Source organism: Callithrix jacchus, chromosome 5 (assembly GCF_049354715.1).
Source record: "Callithrix jacchus isolate 240 chromosome 5, calJac240_pri, whole genome shotgun sequence".
Taxonomy (NCBI): Eukaryota; Metazoa; Chordata; class Mammalia; order Primates; family Cebidae; genus Callithrix; species Callithrix jacchus.
Window position 1 is genome coordinate 90952105 of NC_133506.1, and position 16563 is coordinate 90968667.

Here is a 16563-nt window from a genome sequence, read left to right on the forward strand (position 1 = left end):
GGCAAAGGTTGTAGTGAGCCAAGATCGCGTCACCGTATTCCAGCCTGGGCAACAGAGTAAAACTGCCTCCAAAAAAATGATAGATAGATAGATGATAGAACCTTGACATTCAACATTGTATCATGAGCATTTTTTCCATGGGTGGTGGGAGGTGTCTTTTTGAGAACATTTCTCAGACACCAGGGGAACCTACCAGGCAGGCAGTTTCTCTCCTTCACAGTGAGAAGGCGAAGGGTGCGGGCTCTCTGGTTGGAACAGAGCCTGGATCCCACCCCAGCCTGTTGGAGCCGCTGGCCTCTCATGCCAAGCTTCCTCCCACGGGACCTTCTGAAGCATTCTGCAGCTTCAGCATCAACAGCACTGTTGTCTGCTCCACTTGGAAGAGAGGGCTGGAGAGTCTGTTTTTTTTGTGTGTCCCTGATGGATCCAGTCCAAGTTTGATGGCCCCGTGTACTTGCTCAGTTTCCCTAGATGGCTCTGCTCCAAGAACAGCTCAGAAGCCAAGGAAACCAAAATCCCTGCGTCTGCAGCCAAAATGGACAGGCTATTTCCTGATACTCTGCATGCGCATTCGTGTGTGTGGGGGGGCGGGCAGGGTTGAGGCTCAACCTGCGATTTTATTTGTGATAGTGTGAAACAGTTCAGTATATAGCTCTGCCCTGGCTTCCCCTTGCTTTCATGCAAATAGATGATCTGTTCCTCCCTAGCTGACTTAGTTGTAAAGAATAAGTGACTGTGAATGACAGTTTTTGTAAAAGAATTCGACCATTAGCTGGACCAGGGCTTTGTTGATAATAAAAATAACAGTATCTTTTTTTGCTGTTGTTTGAGATGAAGTTTCATTCTTGTTGGGGTCCGGCACGTCTGCCAGGGGGGCTACCGACCCACGGGAATCCCCAAGACCACCAACGTAGATGTCTCGTTCAACCTGAGGGAGAGAGCGCGCGGAAAAAAAGAGAATAGAGAAATGGGGTCTGGAGGGCCGCAAGACCTGAAGTCAGGCAGGCCCTTACTCTGCATTCTGTTTTTGCCTCAGTGGCTTAGCCATTCTTTTCCCTCAACTCGACAGCCCTCGAGAGCCGGGGGAGAGCAGCACAGGTCCAGCAGCCAAGATGGGCGAGTCACGCTAACTGTCTCAAGCCCTTGGCGTGAACGCTGCCACATTCTGACATGCAGCCTGGAGTGCAATGGTATGATTCTCCTGTCTCAGTCTCCTGAGTATCTGGGATTACAGGCACCCAATACCATGCCCGGCTAATTTTTGTATTTTTAGTAGAGGCAGGGTTTTGCCATGTTGGCCAGGCTCGTCTCAAACTCCTAACCTCAAGTGATCCACATGCCTTGGCCTCCCAAAGTGCTGGAATTTTCTTTTTCTTTGAGATGGAGTTTCACTCTTGTTGCCAGGCTGGAGTGCAATGACTTGATTGGCTCACTGCAACCTCTGCTCCCAGGTTCAAGCAATTCTCTTGCCTCAGCCTCCCAAGTAGCTGGGATTACAGGTATGTGCCACCATGTCTGACTAATTTTGTATTTTTAGTAGAGATGGGGTTTCTCCATGCTTGTGAGGCTGGTCTTGAACTCCCGACCTCAGGTGATCTGCCTGCCTTGGCCTCCCAAAGTGCTGGGATTACAGGTGTCAGCCACTGTGCCCAGCCTGAAAATACTGGTGTCTTAGTAGAGGTAAAGCCTCTCTAGTTTTGAGCTATATCAGAGGTAATCTGTTACTTGTAATGATTCAAGTATGTACATTTGCAAGACTTATTTTTTATTGTGATAAAACACACATAACAGAAAATGTACTATTTCAACCACTTTTGGGTGTACAGTGGATGTAGCACAAAATACATCCGCATTGCTGTACAGCCCATCATCTCCATTCATCCCCAGAACATTTTTTTTTTTTTTTGAGACAGAGTTTCACTCTTGTTGCCCAGGCTGGAGTGCAATGGCATGATCTTGGTTTACCGCAGTCTCCGCCTCCTGGGTTTAAGCAATTCTTCTGCCTCAGCCTCCTGAGTAGCTGGGATTACAAGCATATGCCACACTGCCCAGCTAAGTTTTTATTTTTAGTAGAGATGGGGTTTCACCACGTTGGTCAGGCTGGTCTTCAACTCCTGACCTCAGGTGATCCGCCCTCCTCAGCCTCACAAAGTGCTGGGATTACAGGCATGAGCCACTGTGCCTGGCCCCAGACCATTTTTTATCTTCACCAGCAGAAACCCTGTACCCATCAAGCAATTCCCCATTCTTCCCACCTTTCAGCTCCTGTCAATTGTCATTCTACTTTCTGGCAAATCTTTTTTATTTTTTTTGAGACATTGTCTCACTCTGTCACCCAGGCTGGAGTACTGTGGCACTACAACCTCCGCCTCCTGGGTCTATGTGATTCTCTTGGCTCAGCCTCCCGAGTAGCTGGGATTACAGGTGCATGTCACCACGCTCGACTAATTTTTGTATTTTTAGTAGAGACGGGGTTTTGCCATGTTGGCCAGGAACGAGGCTGGTCTTGAACTCTTGGCCTGAAGTGACCCCAACCTTGGCCTCCACGTGAGGCCACTGCGCCCAGCCGTTAATCTATTTTTCTTTTGGAAAATACGACAATTTTTTTTTTTTTTGAGATGGAGTTTCGCTCTTGTTACCCAGGCTGGAGTGCAATGGCGCCATCTCGGCTCACTGCAACCTCCGCCTCCTGGGTTCAGGCAATTCTCCTGCCTCAGCCTCCTGAGTAGCTGGGATTACAGGCACGCGCCACCATGCCCAGCTAATTTTTTGTATTTTTAGTAGAGACGGGGTTTCACCATGCTGACCAGGATGGTCTCGATCTCTTGACCTCATGATCCACCCGCCTCGGCCTCCCAAAATGCTGGGATTACAGGTGTGAGCCACCGCACTCGGCCTGGAAAATACGACAAATTTTTAATAAAAACATGTTGTTTCTATTAGCATAAAGATAGTTCTCATAAACAAAAGATTCTTGGGGTCTTCAATAATTTTTAAATGCTTAAAGAGGTCTTGAGACTAGAAGTTTGGGAGCCAGTGGCTTAACCGGTAAGGATATGTATGATTTCACATAATCAGAGGTTCAAAGGCAGAGGCGTGGGTTCCGGGTTAAATGCAGGGGCTCAACCATGACACTGAAGACCGAGGTGCTTCCCAACTTCCCAACTATGCATTTGGCCACACTCAGCATGTCAGCAGCATCCCTCTTTGCTGTCAAAAGATGGTTGAGCAGTTCCAGGCATCGCAGATAAGCACAAATCTAGCCAAGAAAGTGATTTCCTCCATGAGCGTCCTTGCACTTGGGGAACTCTTTCCCAGAAGCTCCCCTCCAGGACCCATTGGCCAGGCTCAGGCCACATACCCATACTCCAGCTGTAGCAGGGCTGAGAGGTCAGTCTCAGCTCTTTCAGCCTTTGGAAGAGGGCTCCTGGAGCAGAAAACGAGTTGGGGGTTGGGATAGGGCTGCCCCCCTGTGGATGGAACTTGGTCTGTCGAAGCAGGAAGCCGGCTGGTGTTGGGCACTTGGGGGAGAAAAGCAGGGAAAAGGTTAGGATGTGTGTCCTACGTTGATCTGGGTCCTAGGCACTTTGAGACAAAGTTCAGTCAACAGCAAGAATGAGGTCTAGCTTCTGCTGAGAGGTATGCCCCTCCACAAAAAAAAGTTAATAATTTAACAAATGAGGTCCAGCTATGTTTACTGGATGGAAACTCAATACAAATTTGATATCCATTATCTAAATTTCCTTAAAACTCATCAAATCATTGGGCACAGTGGCTCATGCCTGTAATCCCAGCACTTTGGGAGGCCGAGGCAGGCGGATCACGAGGTCAAGAGATAGAAACCATCCCGGCCAACATGGTGAAACCCCCTCTCTACTAAAAAATGCAAAAATTAGCTGGACGTGGTGGCACGCGCCTGTAGTCCCAGCTACTCCAGAGACTGAGACAGGAGAATCGCTTGAACCCAAGAGGCGGAGGTTGCAGTGAGCCGAGATCACCCCACTGTACTCCAGCTTGGCACCTGGAGACAGCGCAAGACTGTCTCAAAAACAAAACAAAACAAAAATCTCATCAAATCAGCAAGTTAAACATTTGACTTTCAGCCAGGCACGGTGGCTTACACCTGTAATCCCAGCACTTTGGGAGACTGAGGCAATTGGATCACCTGATGTCAGAAGTTTAAGACCATCCTGGCCAACATGGTGAAACCCCATCTCTACTAAAAATGCAAAAACTATCTGGGGATGGTGGCAGATGCCTGTAATCCCCGCTACTTGGGAGGTTGAGGCAGGAGAATTGTTAGAACCAGGAAGGTGGAAGCTGCAGTGAGCTGAGATCACGCCACTGCACTCCAGCCTGGGTGACAGAGCAAGGCATCACCTTAAAAAAAGGTTTTTTTTTAAACTTTATGTGCTGTATTTTAATTGCTTCAGCACTGTTTTATTTTTATTTTTATTTTAGATGGAGTCTCCCTCTGTCCCCCAGGCTGGAGTGCAATGTCACCATCTCGGCTCACTGCAACCTCTACCTCCCAGGTTCAAGCGATTCTCCTGCCTCGGCCTCCTGAGTAGCTAGGATTTAGAGGCACCTGCCACCATGCCTGGCTAATTTTTGTATTTTTAGTAGAGACTGAGTTTCGCTATGTTGATCAGGCTGGTCTAGAACTCCTGACCTCAAGTAATCTGCCCTCCTTGGCCTCTCAAAGTGCTAGGATTACACAGGCATGAGCCTGGGGTTATAGGTGTGAGCCACCACACCCGGCCTGGCATAGCCATTCTTCATTCCTTTACTTTCATAATTAACTTGCTTTTGCTTTATTCTATGGATTGGCTTTGAATTCTTTCTCTCTCTTTCTTTTTCTTTTTTTTTTTCTGAGATGGAGTCTTGCTCTGTCGCCCAGGCTGGAGTGCAGTGGCTTGATCTTGGCTCACTGCAACCTCCACCTCCCGGGTTCAAGCCATTCTCCTGCCTCAGCCTCCTGAGTAGCTGGGGTTACAAGTGCCCACCATCATACCTGGCTAATTTTTGTATTTTTGGTAGAGACGGTGTTTAGCCATGATGACCAGGCTAGTCTCGAAGTCCTGACCTCAAGTGATCTGCCAGTCTCAGCCTTCCAAAGTACTGGGATTATAGGCGTGAGCCACAGTGCCCGGCCGGTTTCAAATTCTTTCTTGGGCAAGATCCAAGAACCGTCTCTTGGGGTGTAAATCAGGACCCCTTTCCAGAAACATTACCATCGATGGGCCTGCGCATCATCATCACCCAAAGCCCATAGTTTACATTAAGGTTCACTCTTGCTGTCCTACTTTATGGGCTTGGACAAATGTAGCCTGACATGCACGGATCCATGTTATAGTATCCCACAGAGTAGTTTCACCCTCCCCAGAATCCTGTGCTTCACCTATTCATCTGTGCTTTACTTTTCATCTGTAAACGCCTGTGCCCAGCAGGCAGTTCCCTGGAATGGTGAATGACAGAAGGGCAGGTAACACAGTTTTATGTGCTGTTTACAGACTTTGATTGGGCCTGGATTCTGGGGAAGAAACCATGACAAACCTAAGCCAGATGGATCACAATTGCCCTTTGTATTATCGTATTATCATTTTCCCTTCAATGGTCTTTTCGTTTGTTTGTTTGGGTTTGAGTTGGAGTCTTGCTCTGTTGCCCAGGCTGGAGTGCAGTGGTGCGATCTCAGCTCACTGCAACCTCCACCTCTAGGGCTCAGGCAATTCTGCCTCAGCCTCCCAAGTAACTGGGACTTCAGGTGTGAGCCACCATGCCCAGCTAATTTTTGTATTTTTAGTAGAGACGGGGTTTCACCGTGTTAGCCAGGATGGTCTTGAACTCCTGACTTTGAGGCGGGCAGATCACTTGAGGTCAGGAGTTCCAGACCAGCTTGGCCAACATGGTGAAACCCCCATCTCTACTAAAAATACAAAATTAGCCAGGCACAGTGGCGGGGGCCTGTAGTCCCAGCTACCCAGGAAGCTGAGGCAGGAGAATCGCTTGAACTCGGGAGGTGAAGGTTGAGTGAGCCGAGATTGTGCCACTGCACTCCAGCCTGGGTGACAGACTGAGACTCCGTCTCAAAAAAAAAAAGTGATTTGAAAAATATAGTTTCATGATTTCCTTTTGTCACAATGGCCTGTAGTGCCATATCTAAATATCTGTCAGGATGTACTTTGTTCGATTTTACAAAATCTCTCAACAGGCAGTCATGGGCTTTCCCGACATGAATTCTCAGATTTCAGCTTGAACTTGATGGCCTGGAAATGGGAACATCAGGGTGGTTATGGAGTTGCACATATTCCAAATGCAGCCCCGTCAAGTCTGTACAGTAAACTTGGTTATCTTACCTAACCTAGGTAATAATACCTAGACTGGAAATACAGATTTGCTGTTATTGTTATTGGTGTTGTTTTGTAATGAAAGTTCTATTTAATAGAGATCTACTATTTAGGTCATACCTGGCTGACTCAATATTTAAAGAACTAGCAAATTTCACTTCCTCGGGCTCTCCCAGCCTATTAGGCTGGGCATGGAGACATAAGTAATAATCTTAATTGTAATTAGGCTGGGTGAGCTAAATTTTCATCCTGCTCCCACCCCTCGAGGCGCCAAGAAACCTCCTGTCCATTTGGGTCTGCCAGCAACGGCTGTCAGTTGAGGTGGGATGCTCTGTCATGCAGCCTCAGGCAAGGAAAACAGGCAGGCTCACATGCTAGGCACAGAGCAGAGCAGGTTCATTTACAAGAAACAGGCTCAAAGCTGTGTTAATAGAAAGAATATAAATCTCCTATGCAGTCCAGACAGGAGAGGGTTTTAGAAGAAAATTAATCAAGGCAACTTATGTTTGATTTTTTTCTTTTTTTTTAGATGAAGTTTCACTCTTATTGCCCAGGCTGGAGTGCAATGGCACGATCTCGACTCACTGCAACCTCTGTCTTCCCAGTTCAAGCGATTCTTCTGCCTCAGACTCCCGAGTAGCTGGGATTACAGGCATGCACCACCATGCCTGGCTAATACTGTATTTTTAGTAGAGATGGGGTTTCTCCATGTTGATCAGGCTGGTCTAGAACTCCAGACCTCAGGTGATCTGCCCACCTCATCCCCTCAAACTGTGGAGATTGCAGGCGTGAGCCACCTCACTGGGCCACAAATGTTCGATTTAAATACACTAGGACAAACCAGCTGCAGCTCCAAGTCAAGCCTCTTCCTACCCTAAGACGTCCCACACATCACTGAAACCAGAGCTTACTCTCATCTCCCTGGGTAAGCCAGGAAGGATGGAGCTCCAGAAACCTAGCTGGCTCCTTTGTGAGAGCAGCAGTGACTGGGCCATCAACATGCTTTTGGGCCGGTGCAGTGGCTCATGCCTGTAGTCCCAGCACTTTGGAAGGCCGAGGTGGGTGGATCACCTGCAGTCAGGAGTTTAAGACCAGCTTGGCCAACATGGTAAAACCCCATCTCTACTAAAAATACAAAAATTAGCTGGGCATGGTGTTGGACACCTGTAATCCCAACTACTCAGGAGACTGAGGCAGGAGAATCACTTGAACCCGGGAGTCGGAGGTTGCAGTGAACCAAGATCACGCCATTGCACTCCAGCCTGGGCGACAAGAGTGAAACTGTCTCAAAAAAAAAAAATGCTTTTGACACCAGAGACTTGTGAAATTTGCAAGACACAGAGAGGGACAAGGATGGGAACTATAGCTTGATCATTTCTGTAGGGAAAGGTGATCAATGGGGACGAGAATCCAAAGTCGAAGACGGCTTAAAGGCAAGAGAGAATGAACCTATTATTTGCCAGAAAATCCATGGTATGATACAATGCTCTAGACACTTTCTAAATTATCAAAAGAAAAAAAATGGAATTGTATTCAGAATTCTAATGGATTTAGTAGATTGTACACCTAGAAAATGGCTGGGGTTTCGTTGGTTTGTGTTTGAGGTATAAGGTTAGAGTGATATCTTGAATATAATCTTAGATCCTACCACAGGCTTTGAAATTCAATGGCTCAGTACAAACTCAAGAAGTGCCCTAAAGAAGAGAACTTTGGGCTGGGTGCGGTGGTTCACACCTGTAATCCCAGCACTTTGAGAGGCTGAGGTGGGTAGATCACGAGGTCAGGAGTTCAAGACCAGCCTGACCAACATGGTGAAACCCCATCTCCACTAAAATACTAAAATTAGCTGGGCATGGTGGTGCATGCCTATAATCCCAGCTACTCAAGAGGCTGAGGCAGGAGAATCACTTGGGAACCCAGGAGGCCAAGGTTGCAGTGAGCCACAATTGCGCCACTGCACTACAGTCTGGGTGGCAGAGTGAGACTCCATCTCAAAAAAAAAAAAAAAGAGGACTTTGCAGAATAAATAGGTAAACTGCCCAAATGGCTAATTTAGATTTTCCAACAGGGCTATTCCTCTTGGAAGTAGATTCTAAACACTGGAAGCTCTTAATTTCTTTTCAAATGTAAAAAATAAAAATGTTGGTGATGAGAGATGAGTAATGCCAACTCTCTCAACCTCTGAGAGACGAGTAATGCCAACTACGGGACTGATGAGGTCAGAGTACAGGGTATGAGGCTCTGCTTTCAGCAAGGCAGCAGCTGGGAAAACTGTCCAACCTCTTCTCCTTGGAAAATAGGACCTTGGATTCTAGCCCAGGCCAGGAGCTTGGGAGTCAGGTCTGGGCTTGAAAGAGGTATGATTGGTCAGCAGTTATGAAGCAATGGAACACAGTGAAATTGATTCTCCAGTGAGGGTGGGTCAGGCCTATGCTGTGGGTCACGATGCAAAGGCGAACTGGTGTTGAGTCTCGGGAAAGGCAAACAAGGAAGCAAGGAAAGCTCTGAAACATCAAATCCAAAGCCAGGATTTGAAAGGGTGGGTTGGCAGTCCTGAATCGGCAAGAAGTGGGAGGCCTGAAGATTCCCGGGGGATAATTTACCTAGGGAAGCACTTTTTTTTTCCTTTTTTTTGAGATGGAGTCTCCCTCTGTCACCCAGGCTGGAGTGCAGTGGCACAATCTCTGCTCCCTGCAACCTCTACCTCCCGGGTTCAGACGATTCTCCTGCCTCAGCCTTCCGAGTAGCTGGGACTACAGCTGCAGGCCACCATGCCTGGCTAATTTTTTGTATTTTTAGTAGTGACAGGGTTTCACCTTATTGGCCAGGCTGGTCTCAAACCCCTCACCTCATGATCCACCTGCCTCCACCTCCCAAAGTGCTGGGATTACAGGATGAAGCCACTATGCTAGGCAAGGCAAGAACTTTTATGGAGTGGAATGAATAGGACTACTGAGAAGTCCTCATCATCATGGGACTGCAGAAGGGAGGACCTGCTGTGGCCCTTGGAAAACCATAATGAATGCCCAAGAGAATGGGCAAATCTTCTGAGATACCATCCAGGGAAAGGGGGAGGGCAATGTCTATTCTTTTTTGGAGACGGAGTCTCGCTCTGTCACCCAGCCTGGAGTGCAGTGGTGTGATGCAGCATCTGCCTCTCAGGTTCAAGTGATTCTCCTGCCTCAACCTCCCAAGTAGCTGGGATTACAGTTGCATGCCTCCACACCGGCTAATTTTTTGTATTTTAATAGAGACAGAGTTTCACCATGTTGCCCAGGCTGGTCTAGAACCCCTGAGCTCAGGCAATTTGCCCTCCTCAGTCTCCCAAAGTACTAGGATTACAGGTGTGAGCCACCGCACCTGGCTTTTAATTTTTTTATTTTCATGGACCATGTTGAAGTTGTTCTGCGAAAAAAAAAATTTTTTTTTTTTTGAGACAGAGCCTTGCTCTCTTACCCAGTATGGAGTGCAATTGTGCAATCTCAGTTTACCGCAACCTCCGCCTCCCAGGTTCAATTGACTCTCCTAACTCAGCCTCCTGAGTAGGCTGGGATTACAGGTGCGTGCCACCACGTTTGGCTAATTTTTGTATTTTTTAGTAGAGATGGGGTTTCACCATGTCGGCCAGGCTGGCCTCGAACTCCGGACCTCAAGTGATCTGCCCGCCTCGGCCTCCCAAAGTGTTGGGATTACAGGCATGAGCCACCGTGTCCAGCCTGGCAGTGACTATTTGCATTCAAAGACACCCTCGTCCTGCCCACCACCTGAATCCCTTCTTCTACTCAGCATCCTCCAACCCGACACCTTCCCAGGCAGGCATTGTCGTCTTCAGTTCCATTTGGTGTCTGCAGCTGTTCTCTGTGCAGTTGTTATCAGTGATAAAAGAAAAACTTCAGCTGAATTAAATTTAATGGAGTTTAATTGATCAAGGTAATTTGCAAATTGGGTAGCCCCCAAATCACAGCAGATTCAGGGACTCTAGTACAGCCACGTGGTGGAAGAAGGTTTATAGACAAAGAAAGGGAAATGACTGCAGAAACTGGAAGTGAGGTACAGAACAGCTGGATTGGTTACACCTCGCTGTCTGCCTTATTTAAAGGGAGTCTGAACACTCAGCAGTGTATGAATGGTTAAGTAAGGCCGCAGGAATTGGCCAAGACTTAGCTATTGTTACAGGTGCATACTCCTAGATTAGGTTTTCAATATTGTCTACCTTCTTTTTTGAGACGGAGTCTCACTCTGTCGCCCAGGCTGGAGTGCAATGGTGCCATCTCGACTCACTGCAACCTCTGCCTTCTTCTAGGTTCAAGTGATTCTCCTGCCTCAGCCTCCCAAGTGGCTGGGATTATAGGCATGTGCCACCATGCCCGGCTAAGTTTGTATTTTCAGTAGAGATGGGGTTTCTCATTCTTGGTCAGGCTAGTCTCAAACCCTGACCTCAGGTGATCCGCCCACCTTGGCCTCCCAAAGTGCTGGGATTACAGGATTTTTTGTTGTTTTTTTGAGACAGTTTCACTCTTGTTGCCCAGGCTGGAGTGCAATGGCACGATCTCAGCTCACCACAACCTCTGCCTCCTGGGTTCAAGCGATTCTCCTGCATCAGCCTCCCTAGTAGCTGGGATTACAGGCGCCCACCACTCTGCCCAGCTAATTTTTTGTATTTTTAGTAGAGACAAGGTTTCACAATGTTGGCCAGGCTGGTCTTGAACTCCTGACCTCAGGCATTCCACCCGCCTCAGCTTCCCAAAATGCTGGGATTACAGGTGTGAGTGATCACACCTGCCTCTTGGCTACCTATTAAGCTAGGTTGTAGTTCATCCACAAGGACTCAAACATAGAAGAGTCCTTCTCAGGGCATATTTAGTTTGCTTTAACACCAGAAAGGGGTCCCAAACAAGACCTCGAGAGAGGGTTCTTGGATCTTGCACAATAAAAAATTCAAGGAGAATCCACAAAGTAAAAGCAAGTTTGTTAAAAAAGTAAAGGAGGCCAGGTGTGGTGGCTCACACCTATAATCCCAGCATTTTCGGAGGCTGAGGCGCGTGGATCATGAGATCAGAAGATCGAGACCATCCTGGCTAACACAGTGAAATCCCGTCTCTACTAAAAATACACAAAAGGCCGGGCGTGGTGGCTCATGCCTGTAATCTCTTTGGGAGGCCGAGGCGGGCGGATCACCTGAGGTCAGGAGTTCAAGACCAGCCTGGCCAACATAGTGAAACCCTGTCTTTACATAAAAAACAACAACCACAAAAATAAATAAAAATAAAATAAAAATATAAAAAATTAGCCAGGCGTGGTGGCACATGCCTGTATTCCCAGCTACGCACCTGTAATCCCAGCTGGGTGTGGCACGCACCTGTAATCCCAGGTACTCGGGAGGCTGAGGCAGGAGAATTGCCTGAACCTGGAAGGCAGAGGTTGCAGTGAGCTGAGATTGCACCACTGCACTCCAGCCTGGGTGACAGAGGGAGACTCTGTCTCAAAAAAAAAGAAAGTAAAAGAATAAAGAACGGCTACTCCACAGGCAGATCAGCAGCTTGGGCTGCTGGACTAAGGATACTTATAGTTATTTCTTGATTATCTGCTAAACAAGGGGTGGGTTATTCATGAGTTTTCTGGGAAAGGGGTGGGCAAGTCTCAGAATTAAGGATTTCTCCCTCTTTTAGGCCATATAGGGTAACCTGCTGATGTTGCCATGGCATTTGTAAACTGTCATGTCGCTGCTGGGAGTGTCTTTTAACATGCCAAAGCGTTAGTTATACTTAGTGTATAAGGAGCAGTGAGGACGACCAGTGGTCACTCTTGTCGCCATCTTGGTCTCGGTGGGATTTGGCCAGCTTCTTTGCCGCAACCTGTTCTATCAGCAAGGTCTTTGTGACCTGGATCTTGTGCTGACCTCCTATCTTATTCTGTGACTAAGTACGCCTAACCTCCTGGGAATGCAGCCCAGTAGGTCTCAGCCTCGTTTTACCCAACCCCTATCCCCTATTCAAGATGGAGCCACTCTAGTTCATATTGGGCAGCCTCTGTGGCTGGGTGCTCCCTGCTACTTATGACCCAGGAAGTGTAGGTTGCTTACGCCCACAAGGGATGTGGGACAAAGGAGCTACCCTTTGCCTGCTCAAGGTAATTGCTTTGCTATTTTGCTTTTTTTTTTTTTCCTTTGAGATAAGTTTTGCTCTTGTCACTCAGGCTAGAATGCAGTGGCGCGATCTCAACTCACTTCAACCTCCGCCTCCCAGGTGAAGCAATTTTCCTGCCTTAGTCTCTCCAGTAGGTGGAATTACAGGCGCCCACCACCATGCCCGGCTAATTTTTGGAGAGACGGGTTTCACCATGTTGGGCAGGCTAGTCTCGAACTCCTGACCTCAGGTGATCCACTTTTTTTTTTTTTTGAGACAAGGTCTCCCTCTGTCACCGGGCTGGAGTACAGTGGCACAATCTCAGGCTCAATGCAACCTCCTGGGTACAAACCATCCTCCCACCTCAGCTTCCTAAGTAGCTGGGACTACAGGAGTGCACCACCATGCCTGGGTAGTTTTTGTATTTATTTTGTAGAGAAGGGTTTCACCATGTTGCCCAGGCTGGTCTTGAACTCTTGGGCTCAAACAATTCTCCCACCTCCACCTTGCAAAGTGCTGGGATTACAGGCATGAGCAACTGTGCCTGGCTCCTGGATGATTTTTTGCTGGCCTTTCTCTAAACCAAATACACACCGAATGCTAATTAGTGTGTAAAAGTAGCTGTTTCCTAAAGAGTAAGATCTGATCCAAAGCAACACCAAATGAGAAGGGGATGGTGGCTGCAGCCAGATCCTTGTCCGCTCAGTCATTTTCAGCTGGATCGCATCTATTACCTTCTTTTTAACCAAACATTTTGTAATACTCTCTCTGTTCTCCTGAAATAAAATTAATGGGAGGGAGGAGCCTGTGGGGGAGGGAGAGCATCAGGAAGAACAGTTAATGGATGCTGGGCTTAATACTCAGGTGCTGGGATGATGTGTGCAGCGAACCACCATGGCACACGTTTACCTGTGAAACAAACCACACATCCTGCACGCATACCCCTGAACTTAAAACAAAAGTTGAAGATTAAAAAAAAAAAAAAAAAGAAATTGTTGGCCAGGCACGGTGGCTCACACCTATAAGCCCAGTACTTTGGGAGGCTGAGGCGAGTGGATCACAAGGTCAGGTGTTTGAAACCAGCATGACCAACATGGTGAAACCCCATCTCTACTAGAAATACAAAAATTAGCTGGGTGTGGCACGCACCTGTAATCCCAGCTACTCAGAAGGCTGAGGCAGGAAAATCACTTGAACCCCGGAGTTGGAGGTTGCAGTGAGCTGAGATTGCACTACTGCACTCCAAGCCTGGGCGAAAGAGCGAGATTCTGTCTCAAAAAAAAAAAAAAAAAAGAAAAAGAAATTAATATAGAAAATAATGCACCTATGCGCTTAATTCAAAAAACAAACCTCCACAATACAAAGAAGAAATAAATGAAAGTTGATTTATATTAAAATAAATAGAATGCAAAATTTCAATATGGAACTGCTTGGGCATGGCTGCACTAGAAGACATAGGAAGTACCCAGATGACTGTGCCCAGCTATGGACCAGCCTGGCCAACATGATGAAACCTCATCTCTACTAAAAATACAATAGTGCCTGTAGTCCCAGCTACTCGGGAGACTGAGGCAAGAGAATTGCTTGAACCAAGCAGGCAGAGGCTGCAGTGAGCCGAGATCACCCCATTGCACTCCAGCCTGAGCAACAAGAGTGAAACTATCTAAAAAAAAAAAAAAGTTCATCTGGGCATGGTGGCTCACCCAACACTTTGGGAGGCTGAGGCAGGTGGATTGCTTGAGCTCAGGATTTTGAGACCACTCTGGACAACAGAGTGAAAGCCTGTCTCCCGGGCAGAGGGGCAGCACCAGGACCAGGAGTACAAGGACCTGCTAACGTCAAGGTCAAGCTGGAGGCCGAGATCGCCACCTGTCGCCGCCTGCTGGACAATGGTGAGGACTCGAATCTTGGTGATGCCCTGGACAGCAGCAACTCCATGCAAACCATCCACTGTCGCTGGATAGTGGATGGCAAAGTGGTGTCTGAGATCAACGACACCAAAGTTCTGAGACATGAAGCCAGCAGAAGCAGGGGACCCTTTGGGAGCAGGAGGCCAATAAAAGTTCAGAGGCAAAGAAACTCTGTCTCTACAAAAAAATACAAAAATTAGCTGGATGCAGTGGCTCACACCTATAATCTCAGCACTTTTGGAGGCTGAGGAGAATCACCTGAAGTCAGGAGTTCGAGACTAGCCTGGCCAACATACTGAAACCTTGTCTCTACTAAAAATTCAAAAATTAGCCATGCATGATGGCACACGCTTGTAATTCCAGCTGCTTGAGGGGCTGAGGCAGGAGAATCACTTGAACCTGGGAGGCAGAGGTTGCAATGAGCCAAGATTGCATCACTGTACTCCAGCCTGGGCAACAAAGCAAGACTTTGTCTCTAAAAAAATAAAATTAGCTGGCTGTTGTGGCACATGCCTGCAGTCCCAGCTACTCAGGAGGCTGAGGTGGGAGGATCACTTCAGCTTGGTAGCTACAGGTTGCAGTGAGCCATGATCGCACCGCTGCACTCCAACCTGGGTGACAGAGTGAGACCCTGTCTCAAATAAATACACAAATAAAATAAAATAAGGCTGGGAGTGGTGGCTCACGCCTGTAATCCCAGCATTTTGAGAGGCTGAGGAGAGCGGATCACAAAGTCAAAAGTTCAAGATCAGCGTGGCCAATATGGTGAAACTCCATCTCTACTAAAAATATAAAAAATTATCTTGGCATGGTGGAGCACACTTATAGTCCCAGTTACTCTGGAGGTTGAGGCAGGAGAATCACTTGAACCCGGGAGGCGGAGGTTGCAGTGAGCCGAGATTGCACCACTACACTCCAGCCTGGGCAACAGAGCGAGATTCCATCTCAAAAGACATAAAATAAAATAAAATGTGCTACAATACTCAATGCTTGTATGCAGAGTAGAGTTAGGTTCTGGACTGATATATTTAGTCAGAGTTCTCTAGAGAAATAGAACCAACAGGATATATTTAGAGAGACGTAAAAGATTTGTTAGGGGAGCTGGCTCACTCAATATGCTATCTGCAAGCTGGAGAATCGGGAAAGCTGGTGGTGTCATTCAGTCCCGGTCCAAGGCCAAAGGTCTAAGAACCAGGGACCAGCAGCTATGATGTCCAAGGGCAGGAGAATGATGAATGTACTAGTTCAAGAAGAGAGAGAACTCTCACTTCCTTGGCCTTTTTGTTTTATTCGGGGCCCTGCACATATTGGATAATGGCCCCACTGCCCCCCGCCTCCCACCACGTTCATTGAAGCCAGATCTTCTTTTCTTGGTTTACTGAGTCAAATGTTAATCTCTTCCAGAGACACCCAGACTAATATTTTACAAGCCATCTGGGCATCCCTCAAGCCAGTCCAGTTGACACATAAAATTAACCATCACAACCAAGATCATCATAAACACCTACATGAGGCCTGGTGCCTTCTGCCGGTAATCCCTGCACTTTGGGAGGCCAAGGAAGGTGGATCACTTGCACCCAGGAGTTTGAGACCAGCCTGAGCAACATGGCGAAATCCCAGCTCTACAAAAAAACACAAGAAAAAATTAGCCAGGTGTGGTGGTGTGTACCAGTGATGCCAACTACTTGGGAAGATTGCTGAGCACACCACTGCACTCCAGCCTGGGCAGCAGAGTGAGACCCTGTCAAACAACAAAAAACAGCAGCAACAACAAAAAACCACGGCCATGATAGATAACTTTATTTATTTATTTTGAGACGGAGTTTCGCTCTTGTTGCCCAGACTAGAGTGCAGTGGTGCGACTTTGGCTCACTGCAACCTCCACCTCCCAGGTTCAAGTGATTCTCCTGCCTCAGCCTCCCCAGAAGCTGGGATTACAGGTATGGGTCACCACGCCAGGCTAATTTTTTGTATTTTTAGTAGAGATGAGTTTTCTCCATGTTGGTCAGGCTGGTCTTGAACTCCAGACCTCAGGTGATCCACCCACCTCAGCCTCCCAAAGTGCTGGGATTATAGGCTGAGTCACCGTGCCAGGTCAAATTATTTATTTTTTTCTGAAACAGAGTCTTGTTCTGTGGCCCAGGCTGGAGTGCAGTGCTACAATCTCAGCTCACTGCAACC

At 47.5% G+C, this 16563-nt stretch overlaps 1 long non-coding RNA gene across 1 annotated transcript; it reads right to left on the reverse strand.

Annotated features, from left to right (window-relative positions):
• Nucleotides 1-2057: 2057 nt before the first annotated feature.
• On the reverse strand, nt 2058-16006 carry LOC144582615 (uncharacterized). Its single transcript, XR_013535672.1, has 2 exons — nt 15891-16006; nt 2058-3521 (listed from the first exon to the last, which is right to left on the reverse strand). It is a non-coding gene; the product is annotated as an uncharacterized LOC144582615 (long non-coding RNA).
• Nucleotides 16007-16563: the final 557 nt, after the last annotated feature.